Source organism: Lissotriton helveticus, chromosome 1_1, assembly GCF_964261635.1.
Source record: "Lissotriton helveticus chromosome 1_1, aLisHel1.1, whole genome shotgun sequence".
Classification (NCBI taxonomy): domain Eukaryota; kingdom Metazoa; phylum Chordata; class Amphibia; order Caudata; family Salamandridae; genus Lissotriton; species Lissotriton helveticus.
The window spans coordinates 1510142878-1510162647 of record NC_136057.1 but is presented as its reverse complement, the minus strand read 5'-3'; the positions used below and the strand labels follow the sequence as shown (position 1 = coordinate 1510162647).

The 19770-nt window shown below is 41.6% G+C and overlaps 1 protein-coding gene across 3 annotated transcripts in view; it reads left to right on the top strand.

Annotated features, from left to right (window-relative positions):
- The window catches only part of NTMT2 (N-terminal Xaa-Pro-Lys N-methyltransferase 2), a 690813-nt gene that overhangs the window by 238499 nt on the left and 432544 nt on the right, over window positions 1-19770 (top strand). The gene's annotated exons all lie outside the window — the stretch shown is intronic.

Sequence of the window (19770 nt, the reverse complement as noted above, 5' to 3'; positions counted from 1 at the left end):
TCCCCCATCCCATCCACTTTCTCTCGCTATCCAAGCTGGTTTCAAGGGCTTACAATTGTTAACTTTTTGTAATTCATTATAGAAGAATTCCAAAGTAAGGGGAATTATGGAACTACTTCTTTTTTGTGGTGGTAGTATATTGGATAGGATATCAGGAAGAACGGATGGAGTTGTGAAAGTTAATATCACACAATCGCCCTTCCATTTCTTTTGTTTTTTACCTATCCATCCAACCCTCCTTGCCATTTTAATTTCGTTGGCCAGCCGTTGTTCCCCCCCCTGTGCTATCCGCAGATTTTTTGACAGCCAGTATAATGCCTTACTTGTTAGCGATGAGGCTGACTCAATTTGACCCGGTGTTAAGATGGGTGTATTAGCTAGCACTAACACTAGTGGTGATGCTTCAACTACAAATTGTGTAGAGTTATCTTCTATCGCCAAAGGCAATACGTCATGTGATGGCTCAACAAGTTGGACAGGGGGGGCTTCTAGTGGCAAATCATGAATACTTTGGCTGGTTTGTGGGCATTCTAAAGGAGTTGGCCCTGATGGCGTAATATCTGTTGTTGACCCAGATTCATTGTCTTCCTTTGAGCAATCATGGCCGTTATTAACATTACTTAAAACATTTCCTATGGCATCTGATAATACATTTTGAGTACCTCCCAATTTCTTTATCTCTGCAGAAAGTTTATCAATCTTGCTAATAAGTGGTTTAATAATTGTCTGAATTTTAATTTCTAACAGCTCCGCTATTCGTGCAAGTAGGTCCTCGTCCATTATTTCCCTTGAATTGTTCGAATTGTTCTCCTCATTATTCTGATGAGTACTTTGTGGATTTTGCTGAAGTATAGCCTTACTTTTTCCTGAGCGTGGCCCTCCACGTTTGTTTTGTAATCTGCGACAGGCTCTAACTGCCCTTGCAGACTGCTTCGCAGGAGCTTCATCCACCACTTCCTCTTTTTCATCATTATCTACAACCTCAATGACAACCTGTGCCTCTGACTCATTATCCACATGTTGTTCAATGTCCGACGCATTCGTTGTACTGATATCAGTACCAACATTTAATGAGGGAGCAGGTTCAAGTACATCACTGTTAAAGTCCAATAGCAGGGACTCATTTAGCTGTGAGGATGTAGGTGGGCTTAGAGAATGGAGAACAGGTGACTGGGACAGACCCAATGATTGTCTGCGCTTGCTGTTTATCTGGGTAACCACTTGAACAAGATAGTTTTCCATAGTGTTTTTAGGAGTTTCAGGTATCAAACGAGGAATTTTTTTAGGCATTATTATGCACAATGTGTGATAGTTCTGCACCCGCAACCCAATAAAGTTAAAAAAAAAAAAAGCAAGGTATTGATTCCAATAATTAAAACAAGCAATTCTTACATCAATACCTTGTGTAAATCTCCAACGGGCTTATTTCCAGGTTCAAAGAGATGTATTATCTGCTAACCGCTTAGCAGAAAGGAAATGGTCCCAGGAGCACAAGTGTAAAATTTAGAGGAATGGCCTAGCCTGGCCTCCTAGTGCCGATGAGGGCCGTAGAGGGCCCGCCCTTTGCCCGGGCTTAGCCCCGGGCGTCCCGCTCGCGTCCCGCGACGCGGGGGTCTCGGGGCTTTATGTGCGCCTCCTTCGCGCTCTCCCCGCCTTCGCGTCAGTTGCTCTGCGCCGCCGCGTGGCCTGCCGGGATTAGTAGTCCCCGGAGCGGCGGCGCGGTAATTTCACCCTTCGTGACTCCTGGCGGCGGCGGCAAGACCCTGGTTCCACTCTGCAGGACTCTTGGCGGTGGCGGCAAAAAGTAAGTCTCCTCCCCCGCTCTGCCGGGGTCTCGGGGCTTTATGTGCGCCTCCTTCGCGCTCTCCCCGCCTTCGCGTCAGTTGCTCTGCGCCGCCGCGTGGCCTGCCGGGATTAGTAGTCCCCGGAGCGGCGGCGCGGTAATTTCACCCTTCGTGACTCCTGGCGGCGGCGGCAAGACCCTGGTTCCACTCTGCAGGACTCTTGGCGGTGGCGGCAAAAAGTAAGTCTCCTCCCCCGCTCTGCCGGGGTCTCGGGGCTTTATGTGCGCCTCCTTCGCGCTCTCCCCGCCTTCGCGTCAGTTGCTCTGCGCCGCCGCGTGGCCTGCCGGGATTAGTAGTCCCCGGAGCGGCGGCGCGGTAATTTCACCCTTCGTGACTCCTGGCGGCGGCGGCAAGACCCTGGTTCCACTCTGCAGGACTCTTGGCGGTGGCGGCAAAAAGTAAGTCTCCTCCCCCGCTCTGCCGGGGTCTCGGGGCTTTATGTGCGCCTCCTTCGCGCTCTCCCCGCCTTCGCGTCAGTTGCTCTGCGCCGCCGCGTGGCCTGCCGGGATTAGTAGTCCCCGGAGCGGCGGCGCGGTAATTTCACCCTTCGTGACTCCTGGCGGCGGCGGCAAGACCCTGGTTCCACTCTGCAGGACTCTTGGCGGTGGCGGCAAAAAGTAAGTCTCCTCCCCCGCTCTGCCGGGGTCTCGGGGCTTTATGTGCGCCTCCTTCGCGCTCTCCCCGCCTTCGCGTCAGTTGCTCTGCGCCGCCGCGTGGCCTGCCGGGATTAGTAGTCCCCGGAGCGGCGGCGCGGTAATTTCACCCTTCGTGACTCCTGGCGGCGGCGGCAAGACCCTGGTTCCACTCTGCAGGACTCTTGGCGGTGGCGGCAAAAAGTAAGTCTCCTCCCAAATGGCATTCAACTCATCCCTGTGTGGCGTCTTCACTTTTGTGGCAATGTTTAATGGATTTGAGCAGCCAGCCTGGTCGCGAGGACGCTCTGCTGTTGTCAGACAGATCCTTAGTTTGCACTTGCGAACTCCCTGGAGCGGTGAGAGCCACGTGAAAGGACTTTGCAATACGGCATAGTGGGTGTTGGCAGCCACCCTCTAACCCACATGGGTAATACAAGAGGCTTTATTTGAGAGAGGTGAAAAGGCACTAACTGTGGTAATACCTTGCAGGAACTCCAAGCACCAGCATGCAGTGCGTGCATCACGCCCACTGGGGCGGGGTTAGGCTGCAGTATTTCAGCGGTTCCTGTGAGATTGCCGGCCACCTCCCTCTGCCGAGCAGCCCGTGAACAAGAGCAATGTGATGCTTGAAACGCGTTGGGCCACTTAAGAAACTGAGAGTTGGACTGCTCCCCTGCCTTGCCACAGCCCTTCATTAAATGGTATTCAACTCATCGCTGTGTGGCGTCTTCACTTTTGTGGCAATGTTTAATGGATTTGAGCGGCCAGCCTGGTCGCGAGGACGCTCTGCTGTTGTCAGACAGATCCTGAGTTTGCACTCGCGAACTCCCTGGAGCGGTGAGAGCCACGTGAAAGGACTTTGCAATACGGCATAGTGGGTGTTGGCAGCCACCCTCTAACCCACATGGGTAATACAAGAGGCTTTATTTGAGAGAGGTGAAAAGGCACTAACTGTGGTAATACCTTGCAGGAACTCCAAGCACCAGCATGCAGTGCGTGCATCACGCCCACTGGGGCGGGGTTACGGGTGCAGTATTTCAGCGTTTCCTGTGAGATTGCCGGCCACCTCCCTCTGCCGATCAGCCCGTGAACAAGAGCAATGTGATGCTTGAAACGCGTTGGGCCACTTAAGAAACTGAGAGTTGGACTGCTCCCCTGCCTTGCCACAGCCCTTCATTAAATGGCATTCAACTCATCGCTGTGTGGCGTCTTCACTTTTGTGGCAATGTTTAATGGATATATATATATATATATATATATATATATATATACTGCTCCTCGCCCTCCTGCCCTTTCAAGAAGACACAGCACTCACGGGGGGGAAGTCAATAGATTTAATTTAGACTTCCAAACGCAAACGCACCAGACGCGTTTCGGCTATCGCCTTCCTCTGTGGTACAGGGGTATTGCGGCCATTACAGTTTTTTATATACACATGTGCTCATTCATAAATAATAAACATAAACAGAGGACAAAACATTTATCTTGCACATATTGTGCCAGCGCCATCTTATAGTGGTGTGAATTCATATGCACCACACCATAGCTTTTTTCGCTGTTGTTTACTCTCATAGTCTAGCCCTATATGGGCTTAAGCCTATTCTCAATCTTGCCCTGAATGGGCCTTTTGTTGCATGAGTCCTCCGTTACTACAACAACTAAACGTGCTCCCCAAAATAATAAATTCAAAAACTCCAATTTTACAATTTTACACACATTATCCTTTCATAAAAAATTACATTGTATTTATCTTACGCAGCAAACTATGATCTTAGCAATTATACATCTTGGACTACATCAAACTATTTACATTTGAAGCAAAATGTTAATCCTAGGTAAAAGAGCCCTTTAACCCAGGTGTACTGCTAGCTCCTCATGGCTGTTCAACCCGTTAGGCGCCTTTGTACAGAGATCTACTATATACCTGGATTCCAGCCTACGTAATTTCTGTAGCCTGTCACCCCCTCTAACGCTCATGGGTACTTGATCCAGTGCAAAATAGGAAATCAATTCATTGTTACTACCATGATGTTTCTGATAGTGTCGCGCTACTGGATAATTTACATCCCCCTTATTGATGGCTCTTAAGTGCTCTAAGATGCGAATTTTCGCTTGGTGAATGGTGCTGCCTATGTATCTCAGCCCGCAGGGACAGGTTAAACAGTAAACTACATATGGTGTCGTGCACGTAAGGAATTTGCTTATTTTCATTTCCCTATCCCCTACTTTGTATGTTAATGTCTTTTTGCTGTTCCTGCACGCTTTGCACCTTCCACAAGGGAAAAAACCTGGCGGATGGTCTCCAAAAGGTTTAATCACTGGTTTTACAAAATGACTCCTGGTTAGTGTGTCTTTCAATGCCCTGGCCCTTCTGTATGTTATCATGGGTCGAGATGGTAGGTCTGTTCCTATAACTGGATCCGTTTTTAAAAGGTTCCAGTTCTTTCTCATAATCCCCCGTAATCTATCTGCCCCCTTGGAGTAAGTTGTTATCATTCTTAGTGCCATACCATTTTCCTTCTTGCCTGCATCCTTCTCTTTCAGTAGATCTTGTCTATCGATCTTTTGTACTTTGTTTAAGGCTTCTTCAAGAATCTTTATACTATAGCCTCTGGCCCTGAATCTGGCTATGCTGGCATCGGCACTGGCTAGAAAATCTTCCTCTTTGGAGCAGTTCCTTTTAATCCTCAGTAATTCCCCGTAGGGAATACTGTGGATTAGCCTAGGGGGGTGACTACTTGTGAAATGTAGAACTGAGTTCCCTGCCGTACTTTTGCGGTACAATCTCGTGGCAATTTGACCATCCCTCACCATTACTTCCAAATCCAAATAGTTTACTTTTGTGCAACTGATTTCTGCGGTGAATTTTAGATTGTACTCATTTGCATTCAACCTCTCTACATAGTCGGTTGCTGTGTCCATTGATCCCCTCCAAATAAGGAAGAGATCATCAATATACCTATACCAGGCTACGATTTTCTCTGTCCATTTTCCATTCCCTTGTGCCCATGCTACATTTTCCTCCCACCATCCCACAAAGAGATTTGCAAAACTCGGGGAGTAACATGTGCCCATGGCTACTCCGGTTATCTGCTGGTAATGCTGTTCTTCATACAGAAAAATGTTATTTTTTAGACTGAATGATAGCAGTTCTAGTAGCATTCTATTGTGTTCTGTGAACTTCGCTGATCTCTTTCCTAGGAAACTTTCTATGGCCACTAGGCCATCTGTGTGGGCAATACTTGTGTACAGACTAGCTATGTCCATAACTACCATACAATCTCCCTCCTTCCACACTACATTTTCCATATGTCTTAGGAAGTCTTTAGTATCTTTTATATAGCTACGTAGGCTTTTTACATAATCAGTGAGAAAATAGTCAATATAAACTGACAAATGTTCTAAAAGACTTCCTTGTGCACTCACGATTGGACGTCCTGGGGGTGTCTCGCTGTTTTTATGAACTTTAGGTAAGTGGTAGAAACTCGGTGTCACGGGATTCATGCACCGCAGATATAAATATTCCTCAGTTACCAATTGTCCTTTGTCATACCATTCACGTAGCAGTTGATGACAATCTGTGATACTTTTCAGATAAATGTCTTTTCTGATCTTTTTGTAACTCGTATTGTCCATTAATTGTCTCAACGCTTCCTTGTTGTATGCCTCATAACTTTGCAAAACGATGTTCCCCCCTTTGTCTGAAGGTTTCACAATTATTTTACCATCCTTTTCAATTGCTTCAACTGCTTTCCAATGTTTCAATGATAGATTGTTAGCTTTTCTGTTAATTCCAAAACCATCTTTTTTCCTCCATTTCAGCAACTCCTTGCTGAAAACATCTATGTTATCTGGAGGCATTTGTGGCATAAAAGTGGATGTTGGTCTGAATGGACTGTTTCCTCCTTCTTGTTCTATTCCTATATTGTCTGGAATGTCTTGGCTTGCACACTCTATTTCCAGACTTTTTAGATCTCTGAGAGCGGTCAGGTCTTTAACCTGTATAATGTCCATTCTGTTTGAAGCTCTTGTGGTCGTATTTCTTGTTGTTTTCTTTGGACGCAATTTGTAAAATTTGTGCAATTTTAATTTTCGTGAGAACTTGAACAAATCTATTTTCGTTTGCACATATTCCAGTCTTTTATCCGGGCAGAAGGACAATCCCAACTTTAGCACATACTCCTCTTCTATCGAAAGGGTCTTTGACGTGAGATTAATTATTGTGAGATTGTCTTCAGGACATTCTCCATTCTTTAGCGACGTTTGTTGTACTTCTTGCTTCGACTGCGGGTTACTGGTGGCGAGATGTTGCCTTTTGCGCCACTCCCCCCCTCTCCGCGTTCAGAATAGGCTTAAGCCCATATAGGGCTAGACTATGAGAGTAAACAACAGCGAAAAAGGCTATGGTGTGGTGCATATGAATTCACACCACTATAAGATGGCGCTGGCACAATATGTGCAAGATAAATGTTTTGTCCTCTGTTTATGTTTATTATTTATGAATGAGCACATGTGTATATAAAAAACTGTAATGGCCGCAATACCCCTGTACCACAGAGGAAGGCGATAGCCGAAACGCGTCTGGTGCGTTTGCGTTTGGAAGTCTAAATTAAATCTATTGACTTCCCCCCCGTGAGTGCTGTGTCTTCTTGAAAGGGCAGGAGTGCGAGGAGCAGTATATTTTGCGGCGACACTTTCCGCATTAACAGCACCCGTGAAGGAAAGAGTGCGTGGAGTAAGTGTAATAGGAGCAAACATATATATATATATATATATATATTATTACAGCAAAAGTCCCAATATGAGAGGAGCGGCCACAAGCTGGTGCAGGCGGCGAGGTTCGGGACACCCTCGCAAATCAATGAATACAGCAAAGTTTCTTCAAAGGAAGACGCCGCACACCACCTCAATTATGTGACTTTTTTGTTTATTTCTTGTAGGTTCCCCACCTACGCGTTTCAGACAGGTAAACTGTCCTTGATCACGGTTACAAACACGTGTCCATCATTTGTGTCTACCATTTATACTGACAAACTCCACTTGACAGTTAGGATGCATTGTGGGTTCAGTAGTTCGTTTTGCATTTGTTTGTCTTGCACTGCGCTTTACCCAGCCGGATCGCGGCATTGTAATGGCATTGGTGAACGTTTCTTTATTATTATTAGTCAATAATTTTGACGACCATGGCATTATTTATACTTTATGTATTTTTGTAATGCTGTTAGTGCAACCATGGGGGAGCGATCATTGACTGAGTGTCCATGTTAGGTATTTCATGGCTAAGTGCCCAAGCCCTCAATTTACTCATGGCGTTTTGAGGCTAAGTGCCTCCGTTCGATAATGTCATTTAATGCTTTGATCAACGGCTGGTTATGCGCAGAGTTAAAAACTATTAATTTCATTAGGTCATTTCAATTGCACTATCAACCAAGTTGTCATAATGATGGACACGTGTTTGTAATATATATATATGTACACACTCAACCAGCGTGTTCCTCCCTTCAGTCGCGGAAAAGAACAACACAGGAGCCGTGGCCTCTGTTCGTGGTGCAGTTTATTTCAGACACAACGTCCTACGCGTTTCGGAGTAAACTACTCCTTCATCACGGGCAAAATTTGTGCATTTCAGTGTAGTTAATAAAGTAAAGTAATATGTCACGTGATAAAAACATAAACAAAATACTTCGCCTACAATCAGTTTGCATTGGGTGATTTACGTAAGTATTTTCGTAAATATTTTACATGTTAAAGGGGGTGGCTACCCCTGCCGGGAGCCCGCCGATACAGAGGCTTGGGACCAGCTAAATCTCGTGTCCATATATATATATATATATATTCACTGAAAAAACCATAGGTTATAGACCATATATAGTTAGGAATTAGCATTTAAAAAACCTTATTTTACTCACACAAAACCATTGAAATTCCATATATAGTTAGTTGCACTAACTATATATCGCGCACCCGCAATCCACTGCTGATCATGTCACATATTACATCATTCATGACATGGTCAGTGACATCACTGATGACATCACTGATGACATCTCAAATGACATCACTGATGACATCACTGATGACATCTCAAATGACATCACTGATGACATCACTGATGACAACATCCAGTGACTGTATGTTTCTGTAAAGTTAAAATATGTCTTACATATTGAAGAATGAGTGGATGTAGAAGTGTCTGAACAAAGGATTTAGTAGGTGCGTGACTGACTGTATGAGTGAGTGATTAAATGTGTCTCACTGAGTGCATGGGTTAGTGACTAAACTGTCTTAATTTGTGCATCATTATGTCTGTTGTTCTGTAAACTGCTGCATGTGTTGATCAGTAGCTATATGATTAACTATATGGGTTATTGATTGGTTGCCCAAGTATTTGTATGGGAGACTGAGAGTGTGTATGGGTGGCTGGGAGGTGTATGACTCTCTGCATAGATGTATGGGTTCAAAAGTGCATGTGGAAACAGCTGTATGGGCGGTTGACTGTGTGCATGACTGTATTGGTGAGTGAATAGATATCTCAGTGCTACATGTCAAAGTAAGTACATATGTAAAATACAGTACATGTGAGAGTTGACATATATAAATAACTGTGCATAAGAGCCAGTGAATGTGTGAGTGGCTGTATGGATCATTGTGAACTTGTATCCAGGATTGTATAAGTGAGTAAATATGTTTTAGTATATGTTTGAATAAGTAAGGTGTGTTTAACTGTATAGTTAAGGAAATGGAGGTGTGATTGATTGTTTGCATGACTGACTAGGTGTGTGTGTAACTTCATGGATGAGTGACAGTCTATGAGTGTCTGTTTACACTGAGTGTATCTAAGGTTATATTAGAGTCTGAAGAGGTTCATCGTATTATCACATGAATGATGTCATCAGTGATGTGATCAGTAATGTCAAATGAGATGTCATCAGTGATGTAATCAGTGATGTCATTTGAGATGTCATCAGTGATGTCATTTGAGATGTCATCAGTGATGTCATCAGTGATGTCACTGACCATGTCATGAATGATGTAATATGTGACATGATCAGCAGTGGATTGCGGGTGCGCGATATATAGTTAGTGCAACTAACTATATATGGAATTTCAATGGTTTTGTGTGAGTAAAATAAGGTTTTTTAAATGCTAATTCCTAACTATATATGGTCTATAACCTATGGTTTTTTCAGTGAATTTTCAAGGTTTTGTAAATGCTAATTCCTAACTATATATGGTCTATAACCTATGGTTTTTTCAGTGAATTTCATTGGTTTTTTAAAAGCTAATATCTACAGCTGTAAAATGTATTCTTCTTTAAATCCAAAAATATATTTTATATGTTTATTAATAATTTTTTTTAAATATTTTTTTTGTTTCGCTCCCGGTCCGCGAACCAGGAAGCTTCCCGTTAGCTCAATTCGATTCCGCGATCCGGTCCGCGAACCGGTAACAAATCAACATAGTTACGGTATCGCGTTGCCGCGTAATGCGTCTTATGACGTACTGCGTTAGCGCACCCGGAAGTGCCCCGGGGCGCGGACCGAGGCGCGAAACGCAACTCCCCGGAAGCGATCCGCGGCGCGAAAGCGCGACGTATCGCGTTGCCGCGAAATGCGTCTTGTGACGTACTGCGTTAGCGCACCCGGAAGTGTCCCCGGGCGCGGACCGAGGCGCGAAGCGCAGCGAACCGGAAGCTAACCGGGGAGCGTTCCGCAGCGCGTAACATGAAAGTTAGAGTCATGTGACTTGTTAATAAAGCTTTTCATTGGTTCATTTCACTTTTAGTTTCATAATTATGGAAGGCTAGGTCAGGTGACCTAAAAATAACACTTTTCATTGGTTGAGAACTATTGTTTTTCCCAAATGATGAAAACCCCTCCTTCTTTCCTCACTCTGACTTTCATCATTGTGAGAGGAAGACCTTTATTCATAGTAGAGCAATGGCTTCAGTACTTGCTTCAGCTGGTGCACCCCCACCACCACCTCCACCTCCTCATGGGAAGAGAGGACCACCTCCCCAGGTCATCACCAACACTGAGGAGGAAGAGGAAGAAATGGAGGAAGAGGAGGGAGAAGAACCACAGTTCTTGGAAGAGGTGCCCCGGGTTTCCCATAGGAAAGCCAGTTTCATCTGGCAGTTTTATTCAATCCCTCCAGGGCAAAAGAAAGTGAATGCGAGGTATGTGACCTGCCTCATCTGCAAAGAGAAATTATCAAGAGGGACTGATAAAAAGTATAGCTATGGGAACTATACCATGCATCGGCACATGACCAGGAAGCATCCACTTAATTACAGCCGGGCGGAAATACGGGATATGGAACAAAACCCAACAGCAACTCCTGTGGCCAGGTCAACATCGTCAATATCATTGACACCAGCAGAGGCACGGGAAACTGTGCCAAACATCCAAGAGAATTTTGGGCACATGAAACATACTTGTATGCACTGTGGTGCGTTGATATCATGTGGTAACATGAGTATTAATGCCATCAACCTGGCTTATGACAATCATAATTGCCCTAACCGCCCCCAGTAATTTTTTTTTGCTCCTGTTGAGCCCTTTTCAACGCCTGTTTTTTGTTGTTCCCCCCCCCCAAAAAAACCCCAAAAAAATATAAAATCGTTCAAAAAATACAAAAAAAACAAAAAATGTTCAAAAAATACAAAAAAAATATAAAACAACAAAAATATAAAAAAAAAAGTTCTTTTCAGAACTACCTTCCCTTTCCAAAAAAATTGCTAGAATGTTTAGCACTCTGGCAAGCTCTATTTCTTTTGGTTCGCTTCCGGTTTAGCTTCCCGGTACGCGTACCGGGAGCTAACCAAAAAAAAAACTTTTTTAAAAAAAAGAGTAAGTATAAGGAAAGTAAACAGAGAGTGATGTTTCAAGAAAGACAGCTATAGGTAGTAAAGAAGAGATACTATTTAATAGATCTATTTACCAAAAAACAGACAGAAGATGGTATAATTGTGAAAAACAAAATAGATAACGAAGTGAAAGAAAAACAAGCATTGGCATAGCCAATAGGTATCGACTTTTGGACCTTCTAAGTCTTTAGTTATGCAGCATAATATCCTTGGTGCAGCAACATCAACTGTTGCATGGCTAAACACGTATAAGGTCCCAAAGGCGAGACCTATTGTCTATGCCAATGCTTGTTTCTTAAGTAGAATTGCAATACGTATGGCTCTTCCATGTAAAAAAATCTTATCTTGTGCTCTAAAGATTGCTAAAGTCTCGACAGAGAACAGGCTAGATTGTAAGTAGGGTAAATTGCGCTTGGTGATCTGTTTGAGGGAGCGTCTGCTTTGCCTGGTGTCTTTGGAGAGCAATTTTGATTGTTATACTGGACAATATAGCCCTAATGTAAATAACATAGGGGCATATTATCAACATAGGCAATAAAAGTTTTGCAGCTTTTATAGGCAGAAATGTGTCGCTAAAGCTGCTTTTGCGGCAGAAAACTGCCGCTAAAGCCGCTTTTGCACCAGTTTTCTGCCAATAAAAAGAGCAATAATTTTATTGGCTGCATTCATAATATGCCCCTTAGTGTGCTTCAACTACACAGAGAAAGCATTATGAACAAATAGTGATACAGTGATCAGTCAAAGACACTAAGAGTAATAGAGACGGAGTGAGTGAACAAGAGTGAGGAACTATGAAAAGAGAGGGACTGAGAAAAAAAGTGGAAGGAGTTGAGTAAGTAGGTAATAGAGAAAGGAATGAGGGAAGTAGCAAAGGCAGGAAACTGAGGATTAAAGAAATGAAGCAGTGGAACTAATAGTAGTTCAATGTGATAGAAATGTAACGAAAAGAGTACAAAATACTTACCTTATAATTGTCGTTAAATTCCTCACTTTTTATTTTTATACTTTCAATCTGTGAAAGAGAGAACAAACATTTGAAAAATATAAAAACATGTATTGAAAAATTACAAAAGACAAGGGCAAAGATTGAAGGACAAACAGTTTTTCAATAACTTTGACACTTACAGAAGCTACACAGTCCTAAAGATATACATTTTAAAGTAACACTATCTTGATGCAGATGAAGTGAGGCCTATCTTAAAACATGGTGCATCTTTTGCATTGCTGTTCTCTCAGAAAAGTGTCGCAAGACACTAAAATTTAAAATAATTGCTTCAGGATGCCAATAAGATGTCTACTATCCAGAGTTTTGTTTCAGGTGAGGCCTACTCAGGGTTGCAGATGAAATTTCAAGTTGTTGAAGAGAATAGAAGACATAATACATGTGAAGGTCTACCAATGAAGTGAGTCATGTCCACTGCAATCTTCAACAAAGTCCAAACCTCCTATGTTTCCCTGGACAGACCTAAACTTGATCTGCACAATGTGATTCGTAATGATAGGAAACACAGGTGATGTAATTGAAATACATGCAATTTATTTTGCTCATTTCACAATCACATCACTTCTGTTTCCTTTGCTTAGGTATCTCATTGTGCAGATGTAGTCTAGCATATCAAAGAATACGCAGAAGTGCAGCACTGCATGCAACAACTTTGACACTTACAGAAGCCTCACCTTCTCCATGCCTTCTACACAGTTCTACATATACATCATAAATGGAAACATTACAGAATTAATTATACATGTTAAATGGTTTATTTTTGCTGTTCTCAGAATGTATCAAAATTCACTAAAAACAGTGACTTGAAGGTATTCATCATGTAACAGCGGGGAAAAAAAAACACAATCAAAATGATTGTGTTTAAAAAACCCATACAAGATCAGAAATCAAAAATCAGAACTCCTTAAAGTTAACTTACTTTCCATGACGTCCAAGGATGTCCTATGAATTGCTTATACTCTTTTGTGCTGTTATTACTTTCAGCCCACCAGTTTCTGAAAGAAAATCTCCATCGTTTTTAAAAACATGTTACATACAATAAATGACTTCTTGCTCTCTACCACAAGATTCCACAAGGCCAAATTTTGTCAGAGCCATGTATAACTCTTGGATTTCTTGTTAACCAATCCCATCATTTGGCATTCCCGCAACTTTCAGAATTAAAATGTTGAAGATCATTTTCACAATCCTGGAATAGTAATATCTTCCCCTTCTTGCTCAGTCATGTTCTACATTTCGTATGACACTGATACTGCTTAATATGAAGCAGACTTACACTACCTCTATGAGTACTACAATTATTTAATTCTCTACATCACTTTTAATCACAAAGTAATGTAAAACAGTAGACAGCATTGCAGACTTACATTCCCTCTACTCCATGTTTTGATTGGCTGCTTTAATTAGCTTATGAAAAGAAACAGTTTTTCTGAACTCATTTAAACTGCACATACATGTCCATGATGTCCAATCCTATGATTAGAAGTTATGTCTCTGAACTACACTTATCCTCAAGGCCAAATTGTGTAGGAGCCATTAGAACTTCTTGAAATTCCACAGATCATATCCCGAGATTATTTTCCTAAAATTTTGGTTTTAAAAACACCAGGTAAGAGTTTTTAAGGTCATACGGCAATTTTTTTTTGAAAATTACAACAGAATCATTACAGAATGACCAGCCATTTCTAGACTTTAAATAAGCTGTGTAATGTCCTGATGATATTGAAGGGCCGTCATGATATATAATTGCTGTAGTTACAAAAGTCCTTCCTGATATTGACAACTGCGAAGCTACAAAATTTTTTATTAAAGTTGTCAATTTTGTTCCATCAGGCCTACATCGTTGGAACATTAAAATGATGTACTGGCCATATGTTCGTATAAATAATGTGGACATCATTTCAGATTTACATTGACTACACTCCATGTTGTGATTAGCAGCTTTTACTAGCTTATTAAAGGAGACTGATTTACTGTCTGGCAAAGTTAAATATACAAATCTTTCTGAGTCTACACTAGTAGTACTTGATACCATACAGTTCTCGCAGTCATGCTGCCATTGATAAGAAAGCCCAAACAGCTGATCTACATCTACACCTTCAGCATGTAATACATGAAGCATATACATTAAAAACTCCTGACAATCTTGCTGAATATTTTGAGAGAATTGTGTTTGGCCTGAACATCTATCTAACAGATTTCTAATTTCAGACACACTTTCTATGTTTCTTCTATCAGTGGTACATTTCTCTAACACAGAATTTAACAAACTGCAAAATCTTTGATCAGAATTGACCACAATCTCTTCTTTTACATTTTTTAGAGAAAACAAAACATTCATTACTACATTAGCATAGCAGTTGACACCAGAACTGTTTTCAAACTGAAAACCAACAACATCTTCAACAGAATCCTCTTTGTTTCTGCTTGTAATTTTAGGTTCATTCACTTTTTTTCTTTTTGCTACAACCTGCCCAGTATTGTTCTCATTTCTTCGTTTCCGGCCTACCAGACGTTTCTCAAACAAAGGAAACTGAGGCAAATGTGGCGCATACTCTCTTCTTAACCTATTGTATTCCTTAACACAATCTAGATCTGCACAAATGTTTCTGACATCACAGTCAATCAAGTACAATCCCGATAAAGTTCTAACTCGTGACAATGCCACATATGCCATACCCTCCTTGAACACAGAACTGCCAATATTCACCAATGCAGTGTCTACACTTAAACCTTGCGATTTATGAATTGTCACCGCATATGCCAAGCAAACAGGGAACTGCTTACGGCGAACATATAAGTCTTTTACAAGCAAAAATCTATCAGAACAACGAGCAATTAGCTGTACTTCCTCAATGCCATCAAATTTAAATTTTAAAAATTCAATTCCATCTCTATTTCTGTATTTCACAAAATCAACAACATTACCCATTGATCCATTTACCAGACCTCTTTCAACATGTAAATTCCTTCTTAAAATTATACGGCAGTTCAAGCACACATTCAGAGTCTTTTCAAAACCTGCAGTTTTAGATATACTCTTCTCTAATGAATCCAATTTTGTTTTCAGATTCTCAGACAAAATAATTGTTGATCCCATATGCTCTACTCTATCAATAGCTTCCACTTTCACAATCTCTTGCTTTTCTAAATGCAACATTTTGTTGTTAAATTTTGCACATTCTGCAAGAGTTGGCATCAAACATATTCCAGATTTCTTATCAGTAATTTTCTGAAAAATATTCTCAGGCACAACATCTTGTTCTGGATATAAATTTGACAGTAATCGTGCATGTAAAGCTTCTTTCCCATGCTCGGTCACTTTTCCAATTCTAACATCTTGTAGAATAGTCTTGTAAACTTCATCCTTTGCCTGACGCATATTTTCATGCAGTTCAGCATAATTGAAGTTTAACCATATATTGACGTTGCCAATGCTGCCTAGGCACTTCCTGGTATCTTCATGCGTGAGCATTTTGAACACAGGTTGCCCTTTCACTGGTGTCAGCTGCAGAAGATCTCCAAAAACAATGATGTGTTTGCCACCGAATAACACATCATACTCTGTTTTGAGAACTTCTTGCATCCTCAAATGCACAAAGGCAAGCATGACATTGGAAACCATGCTTACTTCGTCAATGATAAGAAGTTTCATTTTCCTCAAGATTCTTGAAACTTCAAAACAAGCATCTCCAGATAGCTTGTGATATTCTAATTTGTTGTCATGCTCCACTGGCAGCATCAGTAAACGATGTAAAGTAATCCCTTTAATATTATGTGCTGCCAGTCCAGTTGGAGCAGTGACAACACAAGACAGTGATGACTCTGTCCTTTCCTGCAAATAGCATGAAATTGCTTTAATGAGGAAACTTTTTCCAGTTCCCGCTTCTCCACTCACGTACAGTCGGACAGGCTTCAACGACGTACATGAGCATTCTTTCTTATCATGACTTAATCCATGATCAATTTGCATGGTAACTTCGTCATATATTTTCCTCTGCTCAACGTTGAGTTGCCTTTCCAACTCTTCTAAGTTAACCGCATCCTCTTGAGCATGTGCCATGGCTCTTTCCACCTCATTCATAGCAGTGGCAGCTTCATTTTCAATAAGAGGTCCTCCTAGTGGATCCTGACTCAATGAAGCAGAACTCTGACTGTCCTGAGAACTGTCTCTGGCAATCTCGGCTGCAATCGTTGCTTCCTGCTCAATTTCCGCATTCAACATTTCTACATATTTGGGAAAAGCAGGACATTCTATGGTCTCCTTGGCGGCATTGAAAGAGTCTTCGTAACAGAGGAAATCTCCAAGCAGTTCCTCTTCTGCACGCCAAGGCTTGAAAAGTTGCAAAAGTGCTAAATAGAAAAACTCCTTTTTTTCAGGAGATTCGCCACTCAATTTTCGATGGTTTATCAAGTGGCATTTTCTTTGCTTGACCAGACATCCCTCACTTCCTATTACAGCATACACTCCTTTCTCAGTATCTTCTTTGATGTTCCTCTTGAACATGTAATTTTGCAGAACCTCATACAGACAAACATTCTCTAGGTGACTGCTTCGATTTGGATAATATGTATCCAACATGTTTGTCTTCAAAATGTCGGTACTGTTTGGCTCCTTTTCCGCCAAATACTCAATTTCCCGCACAGGTTTGAGAACTCGATTACGCGTTGCAGCAAGACCAAGACTCGCCCAAACGATACTCCTGGACTTGGCATAGAGACTTGCTGAAGACAACCGGTCAGAACATTCGTACGCTCCGATTTCTCGATGCGACAACATCTTCAGACTGAAACTGTACAACTTCTTGCTGAGGCTCTTTTCATGGGAAATGTCCTCCCACATATCCTTCAATTCTGTCTTCTCTTTTTTGGTGATATACGACGTCACATACCGAGCCACAGCCATACAGTTATCAGCCACAAACTGTATATCCATGTTAGCATTCCACATGGACAAAATCACCGGGTTGTAGTCGTTGATATACTTGGACTCTTCGTTCCTCTTCAAATTGTAAGTGTTTTTAGGTGATTTCTTCATCACATTATGTCGCAGCGAAGACATCAAACTGTTTACTCTTCCTTTAGAAATCACCGGTCGTGGGAAGCCGAAACGACATTTGGTGTAGAACTTGTCTTTGTTTCGGAATTTACGACGGCAGTACTTTCCACATCGATGGCTTTGGAAACGCAGAACTTTTTCTCTTAGGCTTTTCTTCTCCTTTGCGTTTGGAACAGCACACGTAGAATACTGTTGGATGAAACTCATCACTGAGTCTTCTGGATCCGTTCCAAATTTAGGTGCATCCTTGATCCACAGCAACATATGTATATGAGGAGCTCCTCTTGCTTGGTACTCCTTTCTCCAGAAGAAATCCAACACCTCTCCAAGAGGTGGATTCTTCTTATTCATGATGAAAGACATCATAGCTTCAAATCTATGATTGAAGTACCTACATACATTGACTGGATCCAAAGAGCACAGTTCTCCGGGTGTCTTGAATTCGATGTTTTCTACGTTAGCATTTGCCTCTCGTAGAAATTGAAGTAAGTCTTCCCAGCCATACTCGGCACAACTCAGAGTGAGGAACCATGTGGGAGTACCTAAGTTCCTCAGCATACATTTTAAATCACCATGACGACGGTACCAGTACTCATTAGTACCACGCTGACACGCCATGAGATTAATCAGGTGAGATTCCAAAATACTATCTTGGACATTCACTTTATCCATAAAATCACTTGCCGAGATGTTTTGCATGTGTATACCACTTTTCAAGATGTGGTTCACTGCATATGACAGTCCAGACAGATCGCTTTCAAACAGGAGATGAAACAAATAAGGAATGCATTGTCGAAACCTAGCATCTCCTGCATACAATCGCAAAGTCCGGTATTCAGAAGCAGGAATTTGATGAGGTCGCTCATCATATCTTCCTCCCTGACCTGTTGGAAAAAGCTGTGGGAAACACCGAGCTTCCAAACTTTCCTCCCAAACACTAATGGGACTCCCTTTGGCTTGTTTCATTTGAAACAACTCAATAGCATTCCCCATGACTTCCTTTGAATGCAAAGGATGAACACTATAATGTTCATATATTTCCTCACTAGTAGAGGGTTCTACTTTCTCAATTTGACCAGCACACAAATCGCTATCCTCTTCCTCACTTACTTCCTCTTCTGCAACATATACATTCTTATAGTATTTATTATTTTTTTTCAAATACAATGTTGCCTTTTTAACTTTCCTAACATCTACTAAATCTTGCCATATTTTCTTATTCTTTGTCGGAACCCCATTAACTAAGATAACCAGAGGTTCCTCTTCCACTTTTTCTACTCCAATTGTGTTAATGTTTTTCTTCAAATCTAGAGGCAAATAAACAACTCTTCCCTTTAATCCTCTCTGTAAATCTGATGGAGGCAATTTCCCTGTCTTTGGCTCCATTCTTACAATAGCCTGAAAGGGATGGATACTTTGAATCAAAATAGATTCATAAGTATTTAAATCCTTCAATTCAGAAGGAATCTCAACCAATTCCAGATTATTATGAACTGCTCTAGCAGGCATCTGGTTTTGTTTTAATTTGTTACAACAATAAGTACACACACGTTGATCCAATCCCAAATCAAAACAATTTTCTACCATCAAGTATGTTGCAAAATCCTTCCATTCACTATTATTTTCCCTTTCACTTTTTGCATATAAATCCACTAACTTAGTCTGATTCTTATAATAAGTGCGTCTACAACACACACAAGTGAAATTAGGCCTCTCACTTGATTTCATGTCAAACGTCGCAATTTCCCTCTGGAAATTATCTGTACTGGAAACCTGTACACTATCTTCCAAATGACCCTCTACTTCTTGCTCAATTTCAACATTCTCCTCTTTACTTCCAAAGTAACAAAACTCAATTTCTTCACATATATTCTTCACATCTATTTCAGAACCATGCAAAAGAGCAGCGCATAATTGTTTCAGCATAATTGCTGGACTCTTAGCATAATACAACAGTCTAACTAACTTCCTCACTTTGTTATGATGCACTGCTAGCATCCTGAAATGATGAAAAACACTCTGGCATACTCTCCTGGAAAGACAAGCCAGTGAATGACCATGCAAACCTGTCACTTCTCTCACTCTGCAAGGATCTAATTCTTGCAACAACCTTATTTTCTGCTTCAAACTTTTCTTGTTAAATGACCGTACAAAATCACAAAGCAAATTGATGGAATCCTGTCGCACACTGCAAATACTACTACACTTCCAGGTGTACACAGGACCCTTACCACGTCTTCCTAAAACCTCATTACCTAACAACTCTTCTGCCTCTGTTGTCACAAGTTTTTCTTTTTCAACTGGACAACCATCTTTCACTTCATAAGCACGACCACTGATGTCAACTGCATGCACCAAAT